Consider the following 11,032-nt stretch of genomic DNA (forward strand, 5'->3'; position numbering starts at 1 on the left):
AAATCGCTGGCCGTTGAAACAAACCTCGGCCCGTCGCTTTCCAAAAGTAGCGATGGCTGCGCCATTTGCCGCCACGAGGGGTGGGCTGCTGCAGCCTGCCTGGATGTCGAGCTGGGAGGCAGGAGTTATGCTGCATTGGGCTCCGGCGTCGCAAAGGAATCTGCGCCCTGAAAGGGAGTCGGTTATGTACAGCAGTTTACCTGCGGTGCCGATGGCCATCGTGGCGGCGGGGGTGCGGTCGAGCGGGCCTAGACGGCGGCGCGGGGCTGGCGCGTTGGGCTGGGCGGCCATCTTGGTTTGATCGAAAGAGCAGGGTGCTCTGCAGCTTTGGGCCTTGTGGCCGAAATGCGCGTGGTAGTAGCATAGTTCTGCGGCCTGGCGTGGCGGCGCGTGCTCAGTGGTGTCGGGGAGCCTCGCGGCTGCACAGCCGAGTTGGGCGACGGCGAAGACTTTGTCCGCGGCGGCTGCCAGTTGTACGCAGTCCGTGATCGGGGACCCTGCGAGGGCAGTCTGTACCTGCTGAGGAAGCAGGCTGAGGAAAAGGGCCCGAAACAAGAAGCACTGCTGTTCAGAGCCCAGGAGCGCAAGCATCCGGCTCATCAACTGGGTCGGGGTAGAGTCACCGAGGCCTGGTAGTGAAAGAAGCCTACGGGCCCTCTCCTCCCCAGACAGGCCATAAGCCTGCAGCAAGCGGCCCTTAATGGTTGAGTACTTGCCGGTCCGTGGTGGGTTCCCCAGCAGGTCGAGAACTTCGGCGGCGGTAGAGCTTGCTAGTTCTGAGACTACGTGGAGGTACCTTTCTTCATCATCTTGAACCCTGCGAAGGGTGAATTGGGCCTCTGTGTGCGCGAACCAAGCTGGTGCTTGGTGTTCCCAGAAGGTGGGGAGCTTCAAGGACGCGGCGCCGACCGACATCGGGCTGCTGCTGGTTGCCGTCGGGTCGTTGCTGGCCTCTGTAGGGCTACGTGAGTCGGGGGCTTCGGCCGCTGACATTCGGGGTCACCAATGTGGGAGACTACGGTCTCCTGCGTAAAGAAATAGGCAACACAGCGAGCTACAAGAAATAGGTCTTTACTCCAACTCTCACAATACAGTACTGAATTCGTAAAGCCCGCGAACCTGTGATGACTCACGGATTGGTCACCTGCTGGAACCTGATTGGTTTTCCTTCTCTCAGCAGCAGGCAAGTCTGAACATGCCTTATTCCTCTCAGCTTGCAACTGTCTTGCGGGGGGAGGGGAATACAGCAGTTAAAAGGGGATTATACAGGTTTATCTACATACACACAGTGTTTCCCCAATGTCACAGATAGACATTTCATCTGTCAAGAGCTTTTGACAGATGAAATATCAGCGTTTCACAGCTGTTTGAAGCTGTCAAACACTGACAATCTGTACTCTAAGTTATTTCCTTCCTCTCAGGACGATTTAGAGATCTCTCCAGAACAGAAAGCTGAATGCTGCAGATTTTGACAGATCGCGGCCATTCTGCTTTCTGTGCCGTTGAGATGAGGGACTCCCAAGACCTGAAGGAAGGAATGCTGTAAAGGTAAGTAAAGGTAAGTAAAACTTCTTTAAACACTTTACACACACCAAACACACTTACCTCTGCACTCATGCACACATCACTCACCTGAACACCGGACATCTCGATCCCTCCAAGCCCTCCATCCCGACGGCCCGCCTCGCTAACTTGGTGTGGTTTGGAGCTGTCGGGAATCCCACACTTCACCAATAAAAATAGGGATTAGGCTAAAAACTGCCTGTTAACTACCCTTCCCGCCTCGGTGAGGCGGGTCCCAGCGCGGGTCGGGTACCCGTCTCCTTTGAAACTGGCATGGAGGCGGGTTGGGGCGGGATGGGTTCATGCTCCCCGATTTCAAGATTTTAACCCCCCACATGCCTCCAATCCCGCCTCCACGGCTCAATGAAAATCCTGCCCTATGTGTTTCCCACATTACGACAGTGACTACACTTCAAAAGTACTCCATTGGATGTAAAGTGTTTTGAGACATCCGGTGGTCGGGAAAGGTGCTATATTAATGCAAGTCTTTCTTTCTTTTTCTTTTTTAGAGCAGAGAAGGATAAGGAGAGATTTGATAGAGGTGTTCAAAATCATGAATGGTTTTGATAGAGTAAGTAAGGAGAAACTGTTTCCAATGGCAGAAGGGTCAGTAACAAGAGGACACAGATTTAAAGTACTTGGCAAAAGAACCAGAGGCAACATGAGGAAAATAAATTACGCAGTGAGTTGTTATGGTCTGGAATGCAATGCCTGAAAGGGTGATGGAAAGAGATTCAATAATAACTTTCAAAAGGGTATTGGATAAATACTTCAAGGGAAAAGATTGCAGGGCTATGGGGAAAGGATAGGGGAGTAGGACTAATTAGATAGCTCTTTCAAAGAGCCGGCATAGGCATGATGGGCCGATTGGCCTTCTTCGGTGCTGTATCATTCCATGATTCTACCTCATTACTAAGAGACCACTTTTCATCCAGCCTCACTAATTAACCAAGGACAAGACTGATAGACCACTAAAGAGGGCTGACATCATCTTCCATACTAAATTACATGGGGATCATTTGAACACACTACAAAAAAGGTCAGTTGATGTTGTGTTGATTAACTCTTTCAAAAAAGAGCTGGATAGACATTAGATTGCTATTGGGGTTCAAAGTTATAGAGGTAAGTGACATGAATCAGTCATTCATGAAGAAAGACTTATGAAATAATACTGAATGTCCTGCGCAAGCTGGGCCCGTGCCCGAGTATTTATATTCTCCCTGGACAGTGCCACCCGCAGGCCGCTCAGTATTATTTCATAAGTCTTTCTTTCATGAATGACTGATTCATGTCATTCTTCCCGCCTGAAGGATTGGTAGGCTGGCGACGTGCCTTCCAGCCACAAACGGAGATCCAAACGACTGCAGCTATTTGTAGTCCGATTAATTCGATAGAAGGAAGTCACCGGACTACCAATCCTTCAGGCGGGAAGAATGACATGAATCAGTCATTCATGAAAGAAAGACTTATGAAATAATACTGAGCGGCCTGCGGGTGGCGCTGTCCAGGGACAGTATAAATACTCGGGCACGGGCCCAGCTTGCGCAGGACATTCTTAACAGGAACTAGTGAAGGACACAACTAGACCTCCATGTTGTAAAACAGTTGATTAAAGCTTTGTTTAACGCTTAGACCAAGTGCCTAGTAGTTTTCTTACGCCAGTAAGTATAGACTGAGATGAACTACCACTGTTTGGTACACAGTGGTTCTGGTGCTCTGCACTGTGAAGGCCTGGAAGGGATAGAAGGAAATATTGCTTGCTGGGGCAAGCTAGCTAGGCACAAATAATACATTTGAGGATTTGGGAGTTTTTGCTTGATTCCCTTTGCACGTCAGGCATGTTTGTGAGAGCTTTCCTTCTGGGGATTAAATGGACAGATTAGAGTCTGTGATATGGTGCATTGCAACAGGTTTCATGGGCCCTAATACTTATCTCATTCCATGCTTTCTAATGATATCATCCTCCCTACTGGACTACCAGTGATTGAATTAATCCTGTACCAGGAATTGGATACTAAAATTTATCCATCAGGTAGAGGGAAGGTTCCTTTGCTGCGGTGTCTCAAATCACAGAAAGCAGTTGTTAAATTGCTACCTGAGGTTAACCTAAAGCAGGATATCCAAAATGTTGTGCAGAGGATTATTTTCACTCCCTCTCAACTGACACAATGCTGTGCCTCCTCTAAACTGGACCCAGCATGAAACCTGTTCCAGGGGTGTGTTTGCTTTATGATGGGCCCAGTCAGAGTGCAGAATCCACCCACAGTTGTACTGAGAAGTAGATGTCAGACTTGGATATCAGGGCTGCTCTGACCTGTAATTATCAGTGTAAACAAAGTATAAATCTTTCTTGTGGATTGTGTATTTAAAGGAACACTGTCACCATGAAAACAAATGTAATAGGTTTTCCACACACCTCTATTTAATCCAACAGCATCTCATTTCCTGCTTATGACTTCAATTATGCTCTTCATTACATTTTACACAGGAGCTCCAATAACTTTGAAAGTCTGTGGATATTTGGTATTAGGATTTTTTGTGTTGTTGTAGTATTTACATTTTACTTGCATCCTTATCCCTAGTTTTCACAGCGTTTCTTTTCAAGGTAATGCTCTTGCTTTGCCGGAGCAGAGATCTGTTATTAAACAGTAGACTTAGCATGTCTCAGTTGTCTGTCTGTGCTCTGAAATTGCATTGTACTAATGTGACTCATATTCCTCCTTTCCCTTTTACCTCCAGAAAGTGGCATTTGATTATTGCCAGGTGTAATTAATCGTAGTATAGTGCTACATCTATGTTGTCTTTTGGAGACTCTGATTGTATTCTGAGACTACAGTGATAACATTGTTGTCATGGCTAGGCTTTGCTTGGTTCTGCATGGTAACATTAGAATCCTATGAGATATTTGTGAACTGTTATGGTCCATAAATGGAAGACTAGTTTGCATTCAGGGTTGATAGGTGGCAGTCTCTAAGGAGGTGGTGACAAGGCAATGGTGGTTTTTATGAAAAAGGGATTGTGATTGTCATTCAGTGTGAGCAAATTGGACTTGTGCAGTGACTGCTCGTACTTTAAGAATGTGCGATGTGGTAATTTGTGTGAGACAGTGAGTGTTGCTGTGGGCCTAGAATATCGTGGATGTCTAAGTAGCAAAATAGATTGCTGACATCATACATGCAAATCCATGGAATGTAGTTTCACTGTTATCTCAAAATATTAGCATTAAAAAACTTAACAAATTGGTGATTATTTGATAAGGGAAAGCAGAAATAACAAACCCAAAATGAGTAGTCAAACTCTACGATAGTTAATTAAAAAGAAAATGACATCTCATCCAGAAAAAAATACCTTTTTTGTTCCTGTGGAACTTTTCTCTCTCTGTGTCTATATATTGACAGAAATACTATACTGCACATCAAGTAAATCTATACACTTTATGTTAATTTCCTATTAGACTGTATTATTTCATGTGATCAAAGTATCAATAACATCAAACATTTTACATTGTCCACTAACTGCATTCAAAATGCAAAAGGTAAAACCAGTACTCAAAAACAAATTTACTTCACTAAAACATTAAAATGACTGTCACAAATAAATATGAAGCTATTGTCATGTGTTAACTAGTGCATCATTAATAAAATATTTATTATTGTACTCATTTAAATTACTTAAAAAATTCTAATTTTAAATGAAAGGTCTCCACTTCTTTCCATGCCAGATCCAGATCTTATAAACCAGACAGTGTGGAAGGCTGATAAAGTACATGTTCGACCCTTCCTGCCTGACCCCATTTCACTGATGGTGCATGGTACAAGAACGAGTCAGATAGGTTCACTACCATGATGAGCAATTAGACCATTATGACCAAATAGTTCAGACTGTGCTACTATAATTCATATGGTCTTATTAAAATAAAACTACAGACACTTAGGCCATGATTTTGCCGGCGCTCAGAGGGAGGGTTTGGTGGCGGGTCCGGAGTGAAAGTTGAAATGATTGACGGCAGGTTGCAAATCCGCCTCCACGCAACTTTACAAAGTGAGTTCCGATCAGACCCGACACCAAGCGGCAGGAGAGCCACTTAAGGCAGTTAACAGTTTGTTAACAACCTGGATAATCCTATTTTGAGAGGCTTTTTCTATTTTGCAACATTTTCAGCGTGTTCCACGTCATTCGACAAACACGCCAGCTGATTGTGTTGGGTATTGGAACAAGCTGCATAGTTCACAGCGGCAACTGTAGCATAAAAGCTGACCTGCAACATCAGTTCACTTTCAGATGCCAGAACTTTCTGTTTTGAGGATTTGGAAGACATTTTTCAGGTGTATTGAGGTTGTAAGTGTTTGTTCTGAGATCCATATGCACTGTGACCTCCTTGGAATAACAGGTCCCCACACTGACTGAGCGCTTATAACATCTCTTCCTCAACTGAAATATAGACCAGCAGAGTGGGAACCATTTATACCCTCTCATCCTGGTCCTCCAAATCGGAGGAAGAGCAGCCGTGGCAGCAGCAGAACCAGCAGTGCCAAAGGAGGCTGAGACTTTCACAAGACGTAGTCGCTGACATCTGCACAATGCTGCACCAACACCTGTAGCCCAGAGGAGCGGGTGGACACTCCTTACCAGTGGCTGTCAAAGTCACCACCGCACTCAACTTCTTTGCTTCAGGGTCCTTTCAGGGATCAGCAGCAGACATCAGCGGCATCTCCCAGTCGGCCGCACACTGTTGCATCATGCAAGTTACCGATGCCTTGTTTGCCAAGTCGCACAATTACATCCACTTCTCCACAGATGAAGCAAGTGTTACCGCGCATGTGGTTGGGTTTGCAAATATGGCAGGCTTCCCAAGGGTGCAGGGCATCGTAGACTGCACACGTGGCCATCAGGGCACCCCATCACAACCCAGCTATATTTGTGAACCACAAGGGCTTCCACTCCTTTAACGTCCAGCTGGTGTGTAACCGCAGGAAGAACATTATGCATGTTTGCACCAAGTTCCCTGGCAGTTGCCATGACTCGTTCATCCTGCGGCAGTCCACTATGCCTCAGTTCTTCAATGCGCCAATCCAACTTTCTGGATGGCTCCTTGGAGACAAGGGCTATCCCCTGAAGACATGGCTAATGACACCGATGAGGAGGCCATCAAACGAAGCTGAGGAGCGCTACAATGAGAGCCACATTTCCACCAGAAGCAGCATAGAGCAAACCACTGGCTTGTTCAAAATGCAATTCAGATGCCTGAACCCAGGTGCGTGCACACAAAGTCCTGGTGCTAACCTCCCCAGCAATTTGCAGCCAGGCTGTCTTGGTTTGCAAAGGAGGCTTCCTCCATCCATTGGAGGGGAACAGAACCTCCTTGTCCCCTCTAACTCCCTCCACAAGAGCATGGAGAGAGTCATCAAAGTGGGGAGAAGCCTTGGTTCTTGCAGCAGTCATCTCGCAAACAATACCACTGAGGAGCATCAGAAAGTTAATGAAACCCAAAGTTAACATGGGCCCCTTAAATGCAGCTGAATTGAAGACGTCAGCAGAGACGAGCAGCAGACCCGAACCCGGGTTGGGCCGGGTAACGCGCACGCTGGGCTTAATCAGCCCAGTTAAATGAAAATCATTGCATCAGTGCGGCTGAAACCGGCAGCGGGACCAGAACCTGCCGAACACCGAACCTGATGCAAACCCGCCTCCGCTGGGAAAATCCAGCCCTTTGTGTATGAAATGGTAGGCTGGAAATATGAAAAATATTTTATTTCTGCCGAAGGTTTGATGGATAGCTCCTTTAATGCATTCAGCTCAAAATGAGAATGCTGCAATTAGCTAAAGAATCGCATAATCAAGCTTAATTAATGATTCCTATTTTTAATTTTAAAATGAAGTAATCTGGTTTGCAATTGAATGACTGCTATGTCCGTAAAATTATTCCATTTTAAAACACTATCAAGATGTTCTCAGGCACACCAGGAATCACTGAACTAACCATTTAGAATAGAAAGATTACCAACCATAGGAACACAAGTTCACTCTAGTGTAGTCTTATTTACAGGTTTACAAAGGAACAGATGGTGAAATCCAGAGGTAGAAAAATACCAAATTATTCAAAATGGGGATAATGATATTGGAAGGACTGGACCATACTGGAATCCTCTTGAAAAAGGATGTAGTACCAAGCACCAACAGGAATCTATTAAGAAATAGTTCCTCTGCTGTTTCCAGGTCTAAGCAAAGTTTTGACAGGTGGGGTGATTTCCTCGTCAGTGCTTTTTCCTTCTGTTGAGGTAATAAGTGTTCTTATATTGCTACAATTGCTGTTTACAGTTAAGTCTGCCTAATGTTACATTCTGTCGGATATAAAATTGTAGCATTATATGTAATATAATAATAGAGGAACTTTCCTCAGAAGCACTTGCAAATACTTCAAGAACATTTTGAAGTCATTTACACAATTTCAAGGATAAGAAAAAAATATATAAAATCCAAAATTTTACTTTAATTTCACTGTAATAATGTATTCCGTGAACAAAATTGGTTAATTTGGACTGTTTTATCTTCAAAACTGAATCACAAGCAATCGCTTCTTCAATTTTTGCCAGACTAACCAACATTTTTGAGTCGAACAAGATGCTCGATGAACACTGCATATTATATCGAGCGTCATAGAGCATCTTGAGACAGACTGCTGGGGTCAGAGGATCAGAATAGCTTCATCATCTTCAAAATTATCCCTCACCTCACTAATTGCAGTATTTAGTTCTGGCTCGGGTCAGCTCAAAGCTTCGATGAAGGTTTGGGTGATCAGAGTTATCGACTGTGATATGGTCAGACTGAGGAACATCAGTAGGGATCAGTCCTGCTTGGTGAAGTTGTTCCCTAACGTTCAGCAGTTTAGGATTGGCTTCAACATCCCCGAGTTTCACCAAATTTTCCTCTTTACTGACCATACCTGCATGACAAAAGCAATTTGCAATGTTGGTCTGAGTCACAAGATCACAACTTCTAGCAATGAAGAACAGCAAACTGATTGTGAGTTCAGTCTTGGCTTTGTAAGCAGTTAGTGTTTTTCTAGCCAGAAACTTCTTGTAGTGACCCTTAAAAAGCTCGACAACTCCAGCATCCATCGGCTGAAACTTAGAGTTGGTATTCTTTGGAAGACAGACTGGTTCCACATGCGTTAGGTTTGAAATTTCAGGATGCGCAGAGCAATTATCCATAATGATTAACATGCTCCTATCCTGAGCTCGAGATTTTCTGTTCAGAAAACTAAGTGTCTCTACAGATCCGAGGTTAGACCAAAGAGTTTAAAACTTTGAAGGAAATAGCTGGAAAGGTACAGACATTCCTTGAGAGAGGGTAAGTTAAAATTTTATACAATTGCTGTAATAGGCACTTAAACTCTGCTTGTTGTCTTTTGGAATTTTAAGCGCAACTAGCTTCAACAACTCAATTCTTTATGAAGGCAAAGTCCGCTCAAGATTTGAATACTACTTCCATAGCAGTGAAAGCTCTTCTGAAGCCTCTCTCACATTCTTGCACAGGGTACAAGAAAAAGCTCACTTATTTGATTGGCAACCTTTCTCTCACCTCTAGCCTCTAACCTCTCTATGTCACAACCTTTCTTGCTTCACTATTTTATTGACACTAATATTGGCCCAGAAATTCGGGTCGGGGGCTTCCCGCGAGTGCAAGCCCCCGACCTGCACTTACCTTGCGCGCCGGCAGTTGAGCTTTAGAGCCCCGTGGAATTCCGATCCGGAACCTGGCCCAGCTGCCGGCACGCAGTGCTTGCGTATCCCAGGGGCGCAGTTAGTTCGATGCGTCCCCTGGGATCACGTGGGCCATGGGCAGCCAATCGGAGCAGGGAAATGCCCATTCATAAGTCTTGACAGGAAGAGCTGTCAAGGCTTATAAATACTACGGCCCCAAAATAGCAGTAAACCTTCAAATAAATTAAAAAAAAACATCACGTTTATAAATAAACTATAAATTACATTAAATAACTATTTTAAACAATAATTTAAATTTTTGAAAAAAATAATTTTATATTCTAACGGGGCTAAAAATAAACTTACCTTGCTTTAAAGTATTTAAAAATAATAAACCTGTGGAAAAAATGTTTTAATTTTAATTAATTGACCACTTACCTTGTAAAAAGCAGGCCTTACACCTGCTTTTTACATTTCTAAATTCTAAAGACTTACCCTCACGGAAAAACCTGTAAAAAAAAACGTAAGTTCAAAGCGCACACGCAGACTCCCCCGCGCACGCGTTCGACCTCTGAACCCCTTCGTTCAGAGGAATGGAAGTGCCGGTTTCCCGCGCATGCGCAGTGCATGCAGGAAACCGACACTTCCATTGGGCCTACGGGTGAGTACCCCGTGCGTACTCACCCGTGGAGACCTGAATTTCTGGGCCATTGTCTTCTATCTGCTCTATCTTATCATTGTTACTCCTCTGAACTTTTGTCCCTTTTTTCTCCTGAGCTCTGATCATACCATCTTACATGACCTTTCTCCTCCCTACATCCTTCGGGTTGAAAACAAGACTTAAAATCAAGACTTATTTCAAAGCCTTCTACTCTAGCTCATTCTTTTCCTATCCCTCAAATATGTAGAACTCCTTACCTCTCTCTTCTCATCCTCCTTAAAATCTACAAGGTTTTAAAACTCAAGCTTGGCACCACCTAATTGCTCCTTCTTGATTTACTTAATCGTCTCTGCTTGTCCTTTCAACCATGCTGGTGTTTCTTTTTATTCTTCACGGGATGTGGGCATTGCTAGCAAGGCCAACATTTATTGCCCATCCCTAATTGTCCTTGAGAAGGTGGTGATGAGCTGCCTTCTTGAACCACTGTGGTGAAGGTACTCCCACAGTGCTGTTAGGGAGGGAGTTCCAGGATTTTGACCCAGCGACGATGAAGGAACAGCGATATATTTCCAAGTCAGGATGGTGTGTGACTTGGAAGAGAACTTGGAAGTGGTGGTATTCGCATGCACCTGCTGCCCTTGTCCTTCTAGGTGGTAGAGGTCGCGGGTTTGGGAGGTGCTGTAGAAGAAGCCTTGGTGAGTTGCTGCAGTGCATCTTGTAGATGGTACACACTGCAGCCATGGTACGCCGGTGGAGTTTAGTCCTTTATGTACATTTCTCAATAATAACAAAATAGATAGCACAGATTAATAATTGGTATTTCATGGGTTGTCAAGATATTAAGAATTGCTTCCCACATAATAGCAAAATACTGCGGATGCTGGAAATCTGAAATAACAACAGAAAATGTTGGAAACACTCAGCAGGTCAGGCAGCATCGAGGAGAGAGAAACAGAGTTAATGTTTTGGGTCAAGGACCCTTCATCAGAACTGGAAAAGGTTAGAGAAGAGAGATTTTTAAGCAAGTGCAGGGGCAGGGACAGGAAGGAGCGGAGGAAAGAACAAGGGGAGGGACTGTGATAGGCTGGAAGGCAGGAGAGATTTA

Source organism: Somniosus microcephalus, chromosome 6 (assembly GCF_052327205.1).
Source record: "Somniosus microcephalus isolate GS21.2 chromosome 6, FLI_Smic_1.0, whole genome shotgun sequence".
In the NCBI taxonomy this organism is placed as follows: domain Eukaryota; kingdom Metazoa; phylum Chordata; class Chondrichthyes; order Squaliformes; family Somniosidae; genus Somniosus; species Somniosus microcephalus.